This window comes from Staurois parvus, unplaced genomic scaffold, assembly GCF_062004578.1.
Source record: "Staurois parvus isolate SC_StPar_1 unplaced genomic scaffold, SC_StPar_1.0 ptg000513l, whole genome shotgun sequence".
NCBI lineage: Eukaryota > Metazoa > Chordata > Amphibia > Anura > Ranidae > Staurois > Staurois parvus.
The window spans coordinates 683001-700835 of record NW_028318309.1 but is presented as its reverse complement, the minus strand read 5'-3'; positions in this window follow the sequence as shown (position 1 = coordinate 700835).

Here is a 17835-nt window from a genome sequence, read left to right as displayed (position 1 = left end):
TATCTCTCTGATGGATTTTTTTGTTTTTGAAGCCTTACAATGGCCTGTTTCACTTGCATGAACAGCTCTTTTCAACGCATAATGTAGGTTCACAGCAATAGATTCCAAGTTCAAATACCACACTTAGAATCAACCCCAGACCTTTTACCTGCTTAATTGATGAAGAAATAATGGAGTAGCCCACACCTGGCCATGAAACAGCTTTTGATTCAATTGTCCAATTACTTTTGGTCCCTTGAAAAAGGGGGGATGGCTACTCTTAAGAGCTGTAATTCCTAAACCTTTCCTTCAATTTGGATGTACATGCCCTCAAATTAAACCCGAGAGTGTGCACTTTCAGCCCATATCCAATATATAACTATAGCTTGAATATGGTTTGGTAAATACATGAAAAAAACTAAAATTGTGCTTGTGTCCAAATATATATGGACCTAACTGTATGTACTGGATTTTTTTTTTTTTTTAATACTACTAATGGCGGTGATCAGCGACTTTGAGTAGGACTGTGAAAGTGTGACAGGCAATCTGACCCTAAGTCTCCATGTACACTGCAGCTGATAAACTCACGTTCAGGAGGTTTTCTGTGGTTTTTTTTAGCAGTCCCTGAACTCTCCCTAATGTTTTCCTATGTGTCCATGTACACATAGTCATTTACAGGCAGTTGTTTACAGTCATTTTTTTGTAATGCAGCAAAATTGCATTCAGGAGTAGATTTTACCGGCGTTTCAAACGCTTGTTTGATCGCGTTTATAAGCGTTTGCGTTTATAAGCGTTTTTTGACTGGTCCATATCTAGGGCACGATTCACTAGGTAGGATACCGCAGAGCATTTAAAAAAAAAACTCCATTTGAATCCACTAAAAAAGGCTACTAAAATATAGTACTTCATGAGTTATTTTATAAAGTCATGAGGTATTTTAGTAGTAAAAAGCATGCATTAATATTTCAGCTGTCAGAGGGGTTCCCACTGACAGCTGAATGTAAAAGAAAGAATTGCCGGCAATTAAAAAAATAATTTCAAAAACCAGTCTGGGGTCCCCCCTCCCAACCATACCAAGCACTTTGGGTCAGAAATTTTAAAAAACAGCGTCCCCCCCCCCCCCAAAATCCATACCAGACCCTTATCCGAGCATGCAGCCCAGTAGGTCAGGAAAGGGGGGGGGATGAGTGAGCACCCCCCCTCCTGAACCATACCAGGCCACATGCCCTCAACATGGGGGGGTACTTTGGGGTAGGGGCTGCAGTTGTGGGGTTCTGCAGGGGGTAGGGCTTATCGGAATCTGGAAGCCCCCTTTAGCAAGGGGGGCCCCAGATTCCAGCCCCCCCCCCCACGTGAATGAGTATGGGGTACATGGTACCGCTACCCATGCACAAAAAAAAAGCTGTGGTGTGAAAAAATTCAGGAGACCGTCTTTGACAAGTCCTATATTAAAAGAATGTCCCCCAAAGTAGATCCAATGTCAATCACGATGCCCGCCACCAGTGCGCTGAAAAAAAAAAAAAAAGGCTCCGCTCCCAACGCTGGCCTCCGGCCATCTGCCTCTGAGCTGGTTTGACAGTTCTTAAATATGTAAGGGGTGGGGCCATCACATGTGACCCCGCCCCTGTGTGACATCAGTGGTCGGCATGCCCCGCTCACTCCCCCTCTTTCCTGACCTGCTGGGCTGCATGCTCGGACAAGGGTCTGCTATGGACTTGGGGGGGGGGGGCCTCATGCCATTTTAATTTTTGTGTGGGGCTTCCCCTCAAAATCCATACCAGACCTGAAGGGCTTGGTATGGACGGGAGGGGGGACCCCACACTAGTTTTTAAAATAATTTTTTAATTGCCGGCAATTCTGTCAGTGGGAATCCCGCTGACAGCTGAAATATTAATGCATGCTTTTCACTGCTAAAATACCTCGTGACTTGATAAAATAAATGCGGTATTTTAGAAGCCTTTCTTGGTGGATTCCAATGTGTTTTTTTTTTTAAAATGCTCTGCGGTATCCTACATACGCGGATGCAGTAAGATACTGCTTAGTGAATTGTGCCCTAGATATGGACCAGTCAAAAAACACTTCTAAACACAAACGTTTGTAAACGCGGTTAACTGCATTTACAAGCATTTGTTGTTTGAAATGCTGGGAAAATCTACTCTTGAACACAATTTTGCTACGTTCAAAAAAAAGACTGTAAACTCAACTGGACACATAGGAAAACATTAGGGAGAGTTCAGGGGCTGCTGAAAAAAACAGAAAAGCTCCTGAATGTCAGTTTATCAGTTGCAGTGTACATGAGCCCTTATCCTGCAACTTACCAATCACTAGTTTTCCTTTCTTTGGCCTTTTCCCCCTCTGTTTTCAGCTGGGGATCTGACCAATAACATACCTCCTGTATTTGTGAGACTCAACTCTGGATGAATGAGCACAGGAGCCACTGTAGACAGCAACATTGTCAGTCTCGGGAGTTGGGGAATGTTAAATATATTAAATACACTAAACAAACTGAAACCAAACTCCGCTAATACTTTATAATCAGTTACAGCAAACAGTTTTTTCCTTTTGAAATAAAGGTTTTACATGAATAAATAAAAGCTGATCAATTTATACACCCCTGCCAATGTTAAAGTGCTACTACACCCAGGAGCCTCCATTCACTATATCTGGTTTCCCCGGATCCTGCAGTCACTGTATCTGGTCTCCCCGGAACCTGCAGTCACTATATCTGGTCTCCCCGGAACCTGCATTCACTATATCTGGTCTCCCCCGACCCTGCATTCACTATATCTGGTCTCCCCCGACCCTGCATTCACTATATCCGGTCTCCCCGGACCCTGCATCCACTATATCCGGTCTCCCCGGACCCTGCATTCACTATATCCGGTCTCCCCGGAACCTGCATTCACTATATCCGGTCTCCCCGGACCCTGCATTCACTATATCCGCTCTCCCCGGTCCCTGCATTCACTATATCCGCTCTCCCTGGACCCTGCATTCACTATATCTGGTCTCCCAGGAACCTGCATTCACTATATCCGCTCCCCCCGGAACCTGCATTTACTATATCCGGTCTCCACGGACCCTGAATTCACTATATCCGGTCTCCCCGGACCCTGAATTCACTATATCCGCTCTCCCCGGAACCTGCATTCACTATATCCGGTCTCCCCGGACCCTGCATTCACTATATGTGGTCTCCCCCGACCCTGAATTCACTATATCTGGTCTCCCCAGAACCTGCATTCACTATACCTGCTCTCCCCGGACCCTGCATTCCCTATATCCGGTCTCCCCGGACCCTGCATTCACTATATCTGGTCTCCCCGGACCCCGAATTCACTATATCTGGTCTCCCCGGACCCTGCATTCACTATATCTGGTCTCCCCGGACCCTGCAGTCACTATATCTGCTCTCCCAGGACCCTGCATTCACTATATCCGGTCTCCCCGGACCCTGCATTCATTATATCCGCTCTCCAAGGACCCTGCATTCACTATATCCACTTTTCCAGGACCCTGCATTCACTATATCCGGTCTCCACGGACCCTGCATTCACTATATCTGGTCTCCCCGGACCCTGCATTCACTATATCAGGTCTCCCCGGACCCTGCATTCACTATATCTGGTCTCCCCGGACCCTGCATTCACTATATCTGGTCTCCCACAGTACACACAACATGGAAATGCAGTTATTTTAGTAAATATAAACTGCAAAATACCTTTTCTCATCAACAATATATAGCAGTTTTGTGACTTCTATCAGTGTCCAGCAGAGCACTGGTTACAGCTTGTAGGAAGAGTTTTCTTTTTCTTTCTCTTCTGATTGTCCTATGAGGCTGCACAACCCCTTATCCTCTGTGTGGACAGTGCTGATTGGCCCTGTGCTGATCACGGGCACCCTTCCAAAGAAAAAAAAAACTCTCTAGCAATACATACCAAACTGAGCATGTGTAGAGTGACACCTAGAGCTCTGTATTATCAACAGATGGATTGGGGACATGAGAAGAAAGGGAATATCAGAGAAGATATCAAACAACCTTTTTACACAATGTGGAGGATTAACCCCTTAGGTTCCACAGTGAGTATAACAAGCACGCTTTACTGCATATTCAGACTGATCTTACTGTTGGGTTTAGTAACACTTTAAGTGGTTTGTCTCACCCATATAAACTGATGCATTCTGCTTGAGCTTCTGAAAAACAACAGACTTGCTGGCTGGATCGCCAGGTGAAAATAGAAGCCCAAAAGCCTAAAAAAAGAAACCAATGCAGCCCTGACATCTGAGAGTTGGTAAGCTGCAATATAATAAATGTTTGCTTTTGGGTTTATCACTGCTTAAAGGTGACATGCTGAGTCTGACAGCACTGTACCACCATGAGTCAAATTCTCCCGTGTAACACAACCCAACCACAAGCCAAATGCTTGGCTCACAGTTGCGGCTCAATCTCAGAATGTAAAATCGTTTTTGTTCAATAACAAAAGAAAAAAGGCATGCGGAGACAGCAGTATCGCCTCCTGAACACCTGCAAATCTCCTATCACCATCCTCTGAAAAGTGATCCACCACCAACTTTTCAGGAGCAGTAAACACTGCTGCTATTGTGAAAGTACATAAAGAAACAAATAAAAATGGCGACCTGCCCAAGTCTATAACTGGCTTATGAAGCAAGGACACATAAACAGGCATCACATAGTGACTAAAGGGGAGAGAACAATGTTCTTGGACAACTTGCCAGCCAGCTTGCTAACAACCAAATTATGATCTATCCATTAAATACATGTGCCTCTACTATGGGGGCTCTCAAATTGTAGAGTTAGGACCACAGTTTATCGGGGTGCCGTGACGTGGCTCTGTGGCTTACGTATATATGTGCAAATGTGTGCTAACTAAACCCCTGTTATAAATGCATACTGTTAGGTTAATTTGGTTGTTAGCAAGCTGGCTGGCAAGTTGTCCAAGAACATTGTTCTCTCCCCTTTATTTGCTATTGCGAAAGCACCTTAAGTAATGCAGCATGGCTGTCCACCTGCCCCCAGCTTGTGAATGAATGATGAAGGGACAGCAGTAGGCTGATGAGGCCAGCTCTCTGCTCTCCCCTCCTGTCAACACTCTTTCATTTAGTACACCTGCTTCCTCTTCTAATTTGTATGCTGCTGTACAGGCAGGGGCGTATTTGAAAAGGCAAAGAAGGCACTTGCCTAGGGCGGCATTTTTCAGGGGGCAGCCCATCCCCTCATAAGAAGGGATGAAAGAAGGGACATGTGCGCCATGGGAATCAGGTGGGATCCAAGAGAGACTGCGGGCTGTTTGATGGTGTATGTGGAGTCTGATTCCAAGGATGTCCAGAGCTTTGAATATGAGTGTCTTTCTCCATATCGCCAGGGGGGGTAGTGGAAGGCTTCCCGAGTGGGGGGCAGGGGTGTTGTTGGGGGGCAGATGATTTATGTGTTGCCTAGGGCAGCACAAAACCTAAATACACCACTGTGTACAGGGGATGACAAGAGGCTGTTGCCAAGCATAGTTTAAGCAATGATATTAGCTCAATTTGTGAAGTTTGAATTTAGGGCTCATTCATATGTGTGGCAGTCTTTGTTGCCCCTCCGAAAAGAGATCTTCAGTGGATCGCTTTTCAGAGGTGATTATGTTGCAATACAATGTTCATATATTTTACACTGCTCAAAAAAAAGGAACACATTTTAGTCAGAGTATAGCTAAAAAATGCTAATTGTATTGCACAGACAATGGAACTGAATATACAGATGAACTAATACACAGGCGATTCTCAGAAAACACGGTATAATATTTTAAACTACTGTACCATACAGCCCAGAAGAAAGCTGGGTTGCAGAAAGTGAACCGTACTCTATGTGAGAGTGGAAGAGCCGTGCTGTTTTATGCAGATATGCCAACCACATACTGGGGAAGTCAATTATGACCCCATGCTATCTCCAAATTTGACTACCAGGAAAATCAACTGAGAAAACTCCATATTAGCTGTGAAATGGAAAAGCTCCAAATTTGAACCATCTAAAAAATATAGAAGCAAAGCCTGTGTGCCCATCCCAAAAGAAAAACGTACAAAATGTGATGCTCATGCAAAGGTAGGTGTACTTGTGGGGAAAAGGAAATACAGAATTCTACACCAAAATACAAACAAGGTAACCATCAGTAGAAATGTAAGCCTGAGTTCACATATATACGGTGCGGTTAATCCCATGTGATTCGCACAGGAACCGCACCACATTCCTGTGCAAATCACAAGTGATTTGTGTGCGGTGCGATTGGAGCCGTACATTATGTTCTATTCACACCGCACCCGCACCAAAAACATGCAGGACCCTTTTTTGGATCCGCACTAGAATCTTATCTCATGAGTATTCACACCTATGCAATCCGATTCTGCACATCGCACCGTGTTTTGCAGTCCGATTGCGGGTGTTGTTAACTTAACAAGCATGCTTTACTGCATATACAGACTGTAACTTAACATACACACCCGCAGCGGTTCGCATGAACGGGGTGCGATTTTGATGCGGTGCGTAACTTGCACTGAAAACGCTGCAAATTCCGCACCGCATCAGTGTGAACCAGGGCTTATTGTTGAAACTTCAGTGTGTTCAAAATTCCATGAACACAAATGGTTCAAACTGAGGGAAATTCCACATCAGTGTCTCATGAAGATAAGCAATAAAGTGACAAAGAAAAAGAAATGAACGCAGACAATCCAAATACCAGAGCCAGATTCATGGGATGAGATGCAAAGACTCAAACCATGAGAAACAAAAGTGGATCAGAACGGCTTAAAAGAAACAGTTTTTTAGAACTGATATCCGAAATGGGACTAATATAATATAAGGAGTAGTTGTTGAGTGGGGTGTTGGAATACAATGTTCATATATTATGTGCAACAGCTACTCTACATCAGTATTCAGTAGATATATTCTTCAACGAGCAGATGGCAGTGTTTATACGTTTGTGGCTGCATCTGTGGTTAAATGTCTTTTCTCTATATTTTTAAAATTTTTAAAAACAAAAAAAACACATATAATAACTAACTTCTCCCATTCCTACCAAATAAATTATTTCATATCCCCCCCCCCCCCCACAAACCCTAAAGCTCTAAAACGGCACTACTTTCCTGGTTTCTAACCTTCATCGTTATCAGTCTAAATCTGTGTTCCCTTCCCCCTATCCCTCTTTTCTATGGGCTCTCCTACAAGCACCCTTCAGTACTCATTTACTCAAATTCCAAGTAGATCCATATATCTTTTAGTTGTCTTAAAGGCCAGTCACTGACTCCATGCTTTCCTGAATTTTTCTGTTTTATCCTCTTCGATATGACAGAGCTCCTCCATTCTATAACCCATGAGAAACAAAGGTGGATCAGAATCGCTTACAAGAAACAGTTTTTTAGAACTGATAATCGAAATGGGACTAATATAATATAAGGAGTAGTTGTTGAGTGGGGTGTTGGAATACAATGTTCATGTATTTTGTGCAACAACTCCACATCAGTATTCAGTAGAGATATATTCTTCAACCAGTAGATGGCAGTGTTTATAGGTTTGTAGCTGCATCTATGGTTAAATTCTGTCTTTTCTCTATAATAAAGTTCCTGTTTCCTGTTGTCAGTGACGCAGTAGATAAACATATATATGCACTGTGCACTGTCTGTTCTATAGGGCTTTATACAGAACCTCGAACAGTCTGACAGACAGTGATTTCACTCTGCAACACAAATACCTGCATTTCACACAGTTGCAGTACAGCCCCATAGACTTGCATGGGTCGATGGCAGTAACTGCCGCACATGTCAATGAAGCCTTGGGGTGATACCATTTTTTTAAATATTTTGTAGGGCAAGCTTTCAGAGCATGCTGGCTTCTTTTTCTATGTGAACTGATAAAAAGAAACGTACATTTTATATGTGAAACAATAAAGACATATAGATGTAACCACAACAATGGCGCTGAGTGCTACAACAATTGGGATCCATGGAGGAACCACCCAAGAAAATGCAGTACAGTGTTGTATCCATCCATTAGAACATCGCTGTGTTAGCCATCAACACCAATGGAAGTCTCACAATAATCCATATCAATGGCTCCTAATTGTTTTGGCACCCAATGCCATTGTTGTGTGTCAGGTAGGTAAGATCTGTATCTCTTCGTTGTTTCATGTATAAAATGAATGTTTCTTATTATCACTTCATATTGCCTGAAGAAGAGGCCATTGTGCTTTGAAAGCTGCACTGCAATCTATTTAGTTAGCCAATAAATGATATCACCCAAAACGCACCCTTCGCTCCTCACAAGACCTCCTTGTCTCTAGCTCCCTGGTCTCCTCCTCCCATGCCCGCCTCCAGGACTTCTCTAGGGCATCACCCATCCTCTGGAACTCCCTACCCCAATCCATCAGACTATCACCTACTCTCCTCTCCTTTATTTGCTGTATGTAATTGGATGTAATGATGGATTTATAAATGTGGTCTGTTTTCTGGCTTCGTTTACATAGGAGGCCCTGTCTGCACTTCTGAAACACAAAGTGGGACTTGGATAGCAATTAAAGAACTGGACAGCTGTAATAAAAACTGGTCTGTTCCGTCAAAACTGGATTTTTAGCAGGCCTATACTTTATACTTGCACATCGTCAACAATTTTCCACTGTGGTCAAGCTAGAATGTTCAGATTCTACTTGTTTTATTGGGGAACTGTAGAAACAATGTAATGCTGTGTCCATGTGAACATTCCATAATTGAAGCCCCACTCTGGGATCAGTGTAACTCTTTGCTTACCCCTGTCTCCAATACCATCTATTTGATTGCTGAATTTTTAAAAAAAATGTGATGCCGCAGCGCCGCATCTTCTCTTCTGTTTACTTCCAGCTTGAGTACTTCTTCAGGGGTCCATGTCAGTGTCTGCATGATGTGGGCACTTTCTATTGGATGTCCAGTGGCTACATCCTCTCAAGTTCCAGAAGAGGTCAACATCATCACGGGGGGGTAGGGGACCAGCAATCTTGTACTGCTGGACTTGAGGTCCCCTGCCCCTAAAATCAGTGGAGTCAAAGGGCCAGGGGAAGGGACTTAAGTGAGTATATCTATTTTCACAGGGTATGGGGGAAAAGTGCCTCCAGTAAGATGGGTGAAAGGTGGGTGGGAGCATGTTGGACAGGTGGGTGACACTCTCTCCATGTTCCCATCTTTGTTAGGCGCCAAGTGTGGGTCACATAGTCCTACTCCAGGGTGGGTTCTTCTGGGCTACGCTAGGCTCCTGTAACAGGATCACTCATATGGGGTACCTTTACTCTTGTGCCATTTTCATCAATGCCTTGTGACAAGACTAAGACTGCCATAGGAGAATACTCAATCTTCAGATGGGCCTCTACTCTTAGAGATGAGAAGACACCGTGTACACTGGCACCAAAACTGTTCTCCAGTTAAATCTTGGGTCCCCATGTAAATGTACATCTTCCCACTGTAAACTTACAATTAGGAGGGACAAGCTGAGTCGTGTCCACAATCACCTGTTCAGTGTTTTCCACTACCATTCCGCAGTAGCTGAGTGGGCTGCACCGTGTACTTTGCATGGGTTCCACACATGCACTTGACTTTCCTCTTGAACTTCCATACCTCTGTATAGGGTGGGGACCTCTGCAGTGTGAGTCTGCTCCCATTACTATGGGAGACAGACCACGGTGGAAGGAGTGCCGGCAACTTCTCCCTTGCGGCTAAAGTCTGCCTATAACAGGTACACACTACTGACAGCCTGCATTATCTGACCATAAACCTCCATTGATCATGGCAACCTCATGTAGAACTGCACGAGGATGACTCTTTAAGTGCCGACTCATCCCCTAATATGTTAGTGATCCAAAGCTATAGAAATGTTCTGGTTACTTGCAATGCACTCCTTTAAATAACTTCAGACCAGGCAGAAGGCAAAGTTCAACAATTTACTGAATTAAAGTGCAAAATATTACAGAGTCCAACATAAAAGAACAGTCTTTTGCCTAAATCCCTATTCCCTAGTTCTACTTAGGCTATGTACTGCTCTGGCATACTTGCAAAGGTAGAGTCCATGTGTAATACAAGGTCTGTCAGTGGCATTCTTCAATATCTGGTGTTTTCGGGGCAAACCCCAAGTTGATGGGTTTCACATATCTCGCTCTTCAGTGGCTGTATCCTTCATATAGATGGATAGTGTAGCAATTGTGCATACAGAGATGGACGCAGTCACCCATCTTGCTAAGGATCCTCCATCTTGTATCATTTGTACTCGCAAACCAGCCTCCCTCTAATTTCCCCCCTCCCTCAGGAATGTGGTCTGGATGATGCCAGAGATCACAGGCTCAGCGGGAGAGCTTAATAGTTATAAATCCCACTAGCTGGTGCCCGGGTGTCTGTTAGCTTCTCAATCTGAGATATCGTAAGCCATAAACCAAGTCTTTCACTGAGCTTCAAAGACAGTCCAGATAAGCCGTAAAACAGACATCACATTCAGAATCCACTTTCCCCTATGATTTCATATCTTGGAATATGAAAGACTTACAAGGAGACGAGGCATATATTCAGATCGGTCACTTTAATACAAGTCGCCTGATATATTACACCCCCTAGCTGAAATCTACAGAAGAACAGAAAAATATATCTCCGTAACCGTCTCAAGCAGGTATGTCATATTTCATATCAAGACGTTCAGCAGAACCTTCTGCATATTAATCTACTAGTGGCAAGGCTGCTACATGCACCAAGGGTAAGTTATGGGTCATGATATAAACTGGGAGGTATTTTGGTTTCTAGCTTGGGTCTCCGCCTGCAACACCCTCCCCAAATGAGGCGATTGGTTCTCTGCTTCAGGGAGACACCCTGCTGAGTTCCTAGAAAGGCTGTTATGCTTGGAGCAGAAAGCTAAGCTAAGCTAAACTGAGTTGAGCTGAAGTTGAAGAAATCTCCCTTTTAACACCAGGAACCAACTTCGGGAGATAAGACGCCCTTTTGCTCTGAAACATGAAAGCTGCTTAACCCAGGACTTTTGGCAAGTACTTTATCTCTCTAAATTCCTTTCTGTTATCTCTTTGCTGTGTTATTGCTCTCTGTATATTTATATATATATATATTGGCTACATCTATTTCTGTAAATATTTTTATTGCACCCTTTCGACCTTTTAGTAATAAATCTTACTTTTTGAAAGTGTTGAACTGTTTCTAAAGCTCTTTAATGCAAACTAAGAATCCCTGCCTCTGAAGAGTGTGTTTTAAACGTCTGCATACATCTGTCTGCGGTGACATTGTGTATACAAACGATTATTGAAACATCATAGTGTTATTGCTAATATTGCAGAGTTTCCTCTTTCTCTGTACAAAAAGGAGGTGGCGGCAGTGTGATGCGTTAATTGCATAATTAACCTGACCCAGCAACATTCGCTCTCAGGCTGCAGGTACATAGATTGTGGTCCATTAGCTGGAAAATCTTTGTGCAGGTTGCAGCTGAGCATGGCATTGTTACGCGCGGTTTTAGATTGGTTATTCCTTTGGTCACGAGTTGGTGAGAAGGGCTGGGGTTTGACACCGCGATCATCACAGATAGACCAACAGGAAAGCTCTCGGACTCCCTCAGGGGAACTCTTTGGCCCCAGAGGACTGTCCCTTTTTATATTCTCAGGAACAGTGGGTTGGACCCAAAGGTTCCGCCAAAACGAAAACCCCAGAAACTAAGTTAACCCTAGCCCTCCCATCCAGGGCAGCACCTAACTAACTACTTTTAACCTGCTTACAAGCAAGGAATGGGAAAAATACATTTTAACTCAGAATGGTTAAAAAAATGGAAACAGATACTGATATCTTGGCATCCTGCAAAATATGTGTACAAATAAAACTTCAGCGCAACAAATAACTCCTCAGTCTCCTATGTATACCAGAGCTGCTGACATTTACATGCGTTTCCACACACAAAAGATATGTTATATAACAGTGCCGCGCATATATCTCTATAACCTCATATATGAATTAAAGCATCCAGACCATGTGATTATGCAACAATGGTGAATACAATTAATAAAACTTAGAAGACCATAATGTGTGATTTATCCATGCCTTTATAATTTGTTCCCAAACAGGTGCTCTTTATTGCTTATATCCAGATATATTCCTATAGGTGCTCCTCCACCAGAGACATACATGTATACTCTCACCTCCTTATATGACCCAAATTGCATAGGTCAAATACCGCCTTTCCCTTTTAACCCGGGTAGTTATACTGTATAGATGACTCCACTTTCCTCCTCACTCTGCTACAAATGGTACCGTCTCCTCTTTATCCCACATATCCTCCGCATATGTAAACAGAAACGCTTACCATAGTGTAGTATATAAATAAAGCATGATTTATTAAAACACAAAGTGCACTCACATTTAAAAGTGCCCTGCTGGAACACCACAGTAAAAAAAACCTTTTTATAATGTATGTTCAATGTGTTCAGGAATTTCCAAGATGGTGGCTCGTAAACTTCCGGTTTAGTGGCTTGACGGTATCGGCCCACCCTACGCGTTACGTCACGTCAAAGCTCTCCGACTCCCTCAGGGAATTCTCTGTCCCCAGAGGACTGTCCCCTTTTATATTCTCAGAAGCAGTGGGCTGGACCCAAAGATTCCTCCAAAACAAAAACCCAGGAACTAAGTTAACCCTAGCCCTCCCATCCGGGGCAGCACCTAACTAGCTACTTTTAACCTGCTTACAAGCAAGGAATGGGAAAAATACATTTTAACCCAGAATGGTTAAAAAAATAAAAACAGAGACTGATATTTTGGCATCTTGCAAAATATAACTGTTTCCAGTTTGAGCACAACTGATACTGCAAAAACATACAGACTTAAAGTAGAACTGTGACCAGGCTATGGACATTCAAACATTTACACATTCTTATTGAACAGAAAATAAAATTTAAAACAAGTACTCATTGACTTCTGCAGCTTCAGGCAATATGTGTCGACTTACTGACATGGGTGACAACACAGGAGCGCAACTAGGAGACAGTTGTCATCCCATAACAGGAAGTCCTGAAGAGGACCTTTATGAATTACTAGGTAGAACTTGTATGTGTAAAAAAATTGAAAGCAACTTTTGAAATGACATTTACACTTTAATGCTATGAGATTTTAGTGCTTGGGTGTAGATCTACTTTAATTCATTTCATGGGCACTTTCATAGTTCAAGTATATGTGAAAATGGGAAGAACATTGGAGCACATTTCATAGTGAACGGTTGAAGGGTAAATGAGGTCACCGATGCCACATTGGCTGAGCTTGTGATGGTTGGCTGCCACTGAACGTCAGTAATCAGGGTGTCATTTAGTCAGTGGGTTGAATGTGAACATCATCGCCATCATCAGGGTCTTCTTTTGACTCTGGGCACTCATGCGTATAAGCCTTGGAGTCCGCAGCTCAATACTCAGTGAAGGGAGGCTTTCCTGAGACAATCTGGGGAGAAATTAGAAAGATTGCAGAGAAACAAAATCAATTCAACTGCAAAAGCCAATGTAGCCCGACACCTAATGGACCGTCCTTGGTCACAGCATCAAAATGATTGTTCTGCGTCAAGTGGGAACCAAAGTTATCATGACATGGTTAGATCCAGCAGAACAACGTGCCCAACATCCCTCATTGTAACTCACAGGTCACATATGTGGAATCATTTTATTTATTTGATATATTTATACAGTTCTAAGTTGATTATCATGTAAATATAAAAAGTTCCTAGTACCACATCCTGAATTTGTGTCAATGAAAAAAAAGAAAAGGCAAAGGGGATAGGGAAAGGGAAGTGGAAAGGAAAATTACACAAGCAGACTTTTGAGGTACCCAGACATTACAAATCCATTGATTTAAAAATGCCCTTTTAATTTAATTTGCCTACAGAAGTACTATTAAAGTGGTTGTAAATCCCTGAACTGAAAAATGAACAAAGAATATACTTCTAGAGTGTGTCCAAATCACCTAGTGTGATTTCTGTTTCTTCTCTGCTATCTGCAAGAGTCACTTCTGACAGTGTATGCCAACATCAAGCAATAACAGAAGACAATTTCACCCCCACCCCCCTCCAGAACACAGCCTGTGATTGACAGACTCAGCACGTTTCCCTATGAGAGTGTGTTGGGGAGGAGTGTCATTTCCCTCCACTCAGGTCTCAGATTATGCTCAGCTCCCTGCTCTATGCTGTGCAGTGTGTGAAATCAGATCCCCAGCCCTGCCTTCTAAAAAATGCTGTGTAAATGTATTTTTTTTATTTATTATTGGTACTTATATAGTGCCGTCAATTTACGCAGTGTTTTTTTTCACATATATATTGTACATTCACATCAATCCCTAACCCTCATGGAGCGTACAATCTAAGGTCCCTAACTCACATTCATACATACACATACTAGGGCTAATTTAGACAGGACCCAATTAACCTACCAGCATGTCTTTGGAGTGTGGCAAGAAAAGAGAAGGAAACCCATGCAGGCACAGGGAGAACATGCAAAATGCAGACAGGTGGTGCCGTGGTTGGGATTCAAACCAACGACCCTAGTACTGCCAGGCAGAAGTGCTAACCATTTAGCCACTGTGCTGCCCGAATTCTGGATGGTTGTAGAGGAGAGAGTGCTGTAGATAAGCAGATACAGTAGAATTCTGTTGTTTCTTCAAGCAGAGTTGCAGAAGAAATTAGCTGTTGGTACCGTTAAGGGCCAGGTTTTAGCATTAGCTATTTTTTTCCATAGGCCCATTGCTTCTCACTCTTTTGTCCGCACTTTTTTACAAGGAGTGATGCGCATAGCTCCTCCAGCCAGGTCTCCTTTGTGTCCTTTGGGCCTGAACTTGGTTTTGGAGATTTTGCAAAAACCACCATTCAAACCTATTGGAGAGATTCCACTGTTCCTAAGGTTTTGTTTCTAGTGGCAAACACTTCTGCAAGAAGGGTGTCGGAGTTGGCATCTCTATCTTGCAGAGAACAATTTCTGGTTTTGCATTATGATAAGGTGGCATTAACAAAGGTGGTTTTTAGTTTTCATCTCAATCCGGACATCGTTCTGCCTTCATTCTTTCCTAGGCCTCAGTCAACAAGAGAAATATCTCTGCATACCTTGGATGTGGTACGCGCTGTAAGGATCTTCTTAAAGGTAACAGCACAGGTCAGGAGGTCAGATGCTCTGTTTGTGCTGCCAGAGGGGCCTAGGCAGGTGGAGCGGCATCCAAGGTGACTATTTCACATTGGATCCGCCAGTTGATCATTCAAGCCTATACTTTGAAAGGTAAGGTCCCACCCTTTCGGGTGAAGGCTCACTCTACCAGGAGTGTGGGGGCATCTTGGGCAATCCTCCATCAGGCGTCAGTGGCTCAGGTTTGCAAGGCCGCTACATGGTGTTTGGTTCACACATTCACAAGGTTCTACCAGGTGGATGTCAGAGGCACAGAGCATTCTACCTTTGTGTTTTACGGACTGGGTAGGTCCTGAGGTATTATTTTCGGTGGCTATTATGGTTTCACCCTCCCCTCAAATATCTTATTGCTTAGGAACATCCCACATATTCATGAATAGCCTGCTCTGTGTCCCGTGATGTACGATAAAGAAAACTGGATTTTTTTTACATACTTACCTGTAAAATCCATTTCTTGGAGTACATCATGGGACACAGAGGTCCCTCCCCTCTTTCAGGAATTTCATTGCTTGCTACACTGGTGGCCAAAATTGTGGATACACCTTCTGATTTTGTCAGTTTTGGTTGATATCCTTACTTACTCCATTGTTTTTTTATTCTAAACATTAGCTATTCTATGCAAATGTAAACAAAATATTTTTGACAACATATGATACAAGTTTTGAGTTAATTTGAGCAGATTTATTAAAAATTATCAACAGAAAGCTGGCTGGTGAAAAGGTGAGGAAATCTTGCCAATTTTTGTTTGTATATTATTGTGTATGTGTTATAGTATTTGGTCAGAACAAAGCATTATGTTGCTTAACAGAGATTCTAGTTGCAATGCCTGCAATTTTACATAGAGCTTTAGGAAACTATTTTCCATTTTATGTATATTTTTAATTATATTAGAACAATTAAATAAATGTAAATAATATTGTGCTGTTTTGACCTAAAAATGTACTTAAATAACTATATTTGTAGAAATTAATGATGCCATCAATCAAAAGGTCAGATTGGTCACTAAAGAAAAAAGCAACAGCAATAACATTAAAAAATGAAGGTTATAGTTTTTGTGAAATTGCCAGGAAAATTTATTTTATTTTATTTTATCGAGTTTATATAGCGCCAAAGGGTTTGCTCAGCGCTGTACAATAGAGGGGGGGACAATACATGAAACAGTACAGTAACAACAAACAGCACACAAGGGGTAAGAGGGCCCTACTCTTTTGAGCTTACAATCTAGGAGGGAGGGGGTAGAGGTACAGGAGGAAATGGCTGTGGGGGATGGAGTGGTAGGAGGAGGGAAGGGCAGCGGCTGTTAGATGAGGGTGGGGTAGGCTTCTCTGAAGAGGTGGGTTTTCAGGGAGCGCCTGAAGGTGAGGAGGGAAGGTGACAGTCTGATGGATTGGGGTAGTGAGTTCCAGAGGATGGGGGAGGACCTGGAGAAGTCTTGCAGTCGTGCGTGGGAGGAGGAGACCAGGGAGCAAGATAGAAGGAGGTCCTGTGAAGGTCCTGTGAAAATGGGTCAAGGAGTTTCTGCATCCGGAGTCCAGAAGCTGTGTGCACGATTTACGAACACCAAAAGTATCGAAACACAGCGAAGCAGAGAAAGGAAAAAAGCTACAACACCCAAAACTGACAGAAGAATTGCAAGACTTGCTTTGCAGAATAGAAAATCCTCTGCCAAGGATATCAATAAGGTGTTGTCAAATGGAGGACTGTCAGTGTCTGACTGAACAGTAAGACGTAGACTTGTTGTTGCTGGATTAAGAGCTTGAATACCAAGAAAAAACATTTTTTTTAACTGCTAACAAAGAAAGAAAAGAGTCAAATGGGCCAAAGAACATCAAAATTGGACAACAGAAGATTGGAAAAAAATTATTTTGAGTGATGAAACACGAATTTCTATTTTCAGAAGTGATGGTGCTCAATACGTGTGAAGAAGGTCAGACGAAGAATGCCCTCCTGAGTTCATGACAGCAATAATGAAACACCCTCAAAGCATCATGATATGGAGCTGCATGTCTTCGTATGGTATTGGACGAATGCAGGCTATTGATGGCATTATTAATGCAGAGTGATACATCAAAGAGGTCCTGGAACCAAAGTTGATCTCATCAATAACCGACTTAGCGGACAAAGGCACAGAATTTTACTTTTCAACAGGATGGAGCTCCATGCCATACAGCTTGTAAATGCCTTAAATGGTTCAACGACAAGAAAATTAATCTACATTCCTGGCCTGGAAATAGCCCTGACTTGAATCCCATCAAAAATCTGTGGTCAAGATTGAAACTGATGGTCTCGAGCAAAAATCCAAGCAACACGCAAGGACTCATTGAGGCTATAATCAATTCCTGGCATCATTTGATCACAGAAGAGGATGTGAAAAGACTTGTAGAGTCAATGCCTAGAAGGTGTCAGGCAGTAGTTAAGGCCAAAGGCTATCCAACACATTATTGAAAAAACACATTATGACAAACATAACCTCCCTGGCGGTATTCCCGAGTGTAGCTCGGGGTAAAGTTTCAGCACCACAAGCTACACTCGGGCTTACCATGCGGCGCTGCTCCGCGATCCCTCGATCACTTACCTTGTCCTGCGCTCCCGCGATGTCCCTCCTGCAGTGTCCCCGGCAATGTAATCCGGCCGATGCCGGCATCTGTCTTCTGGG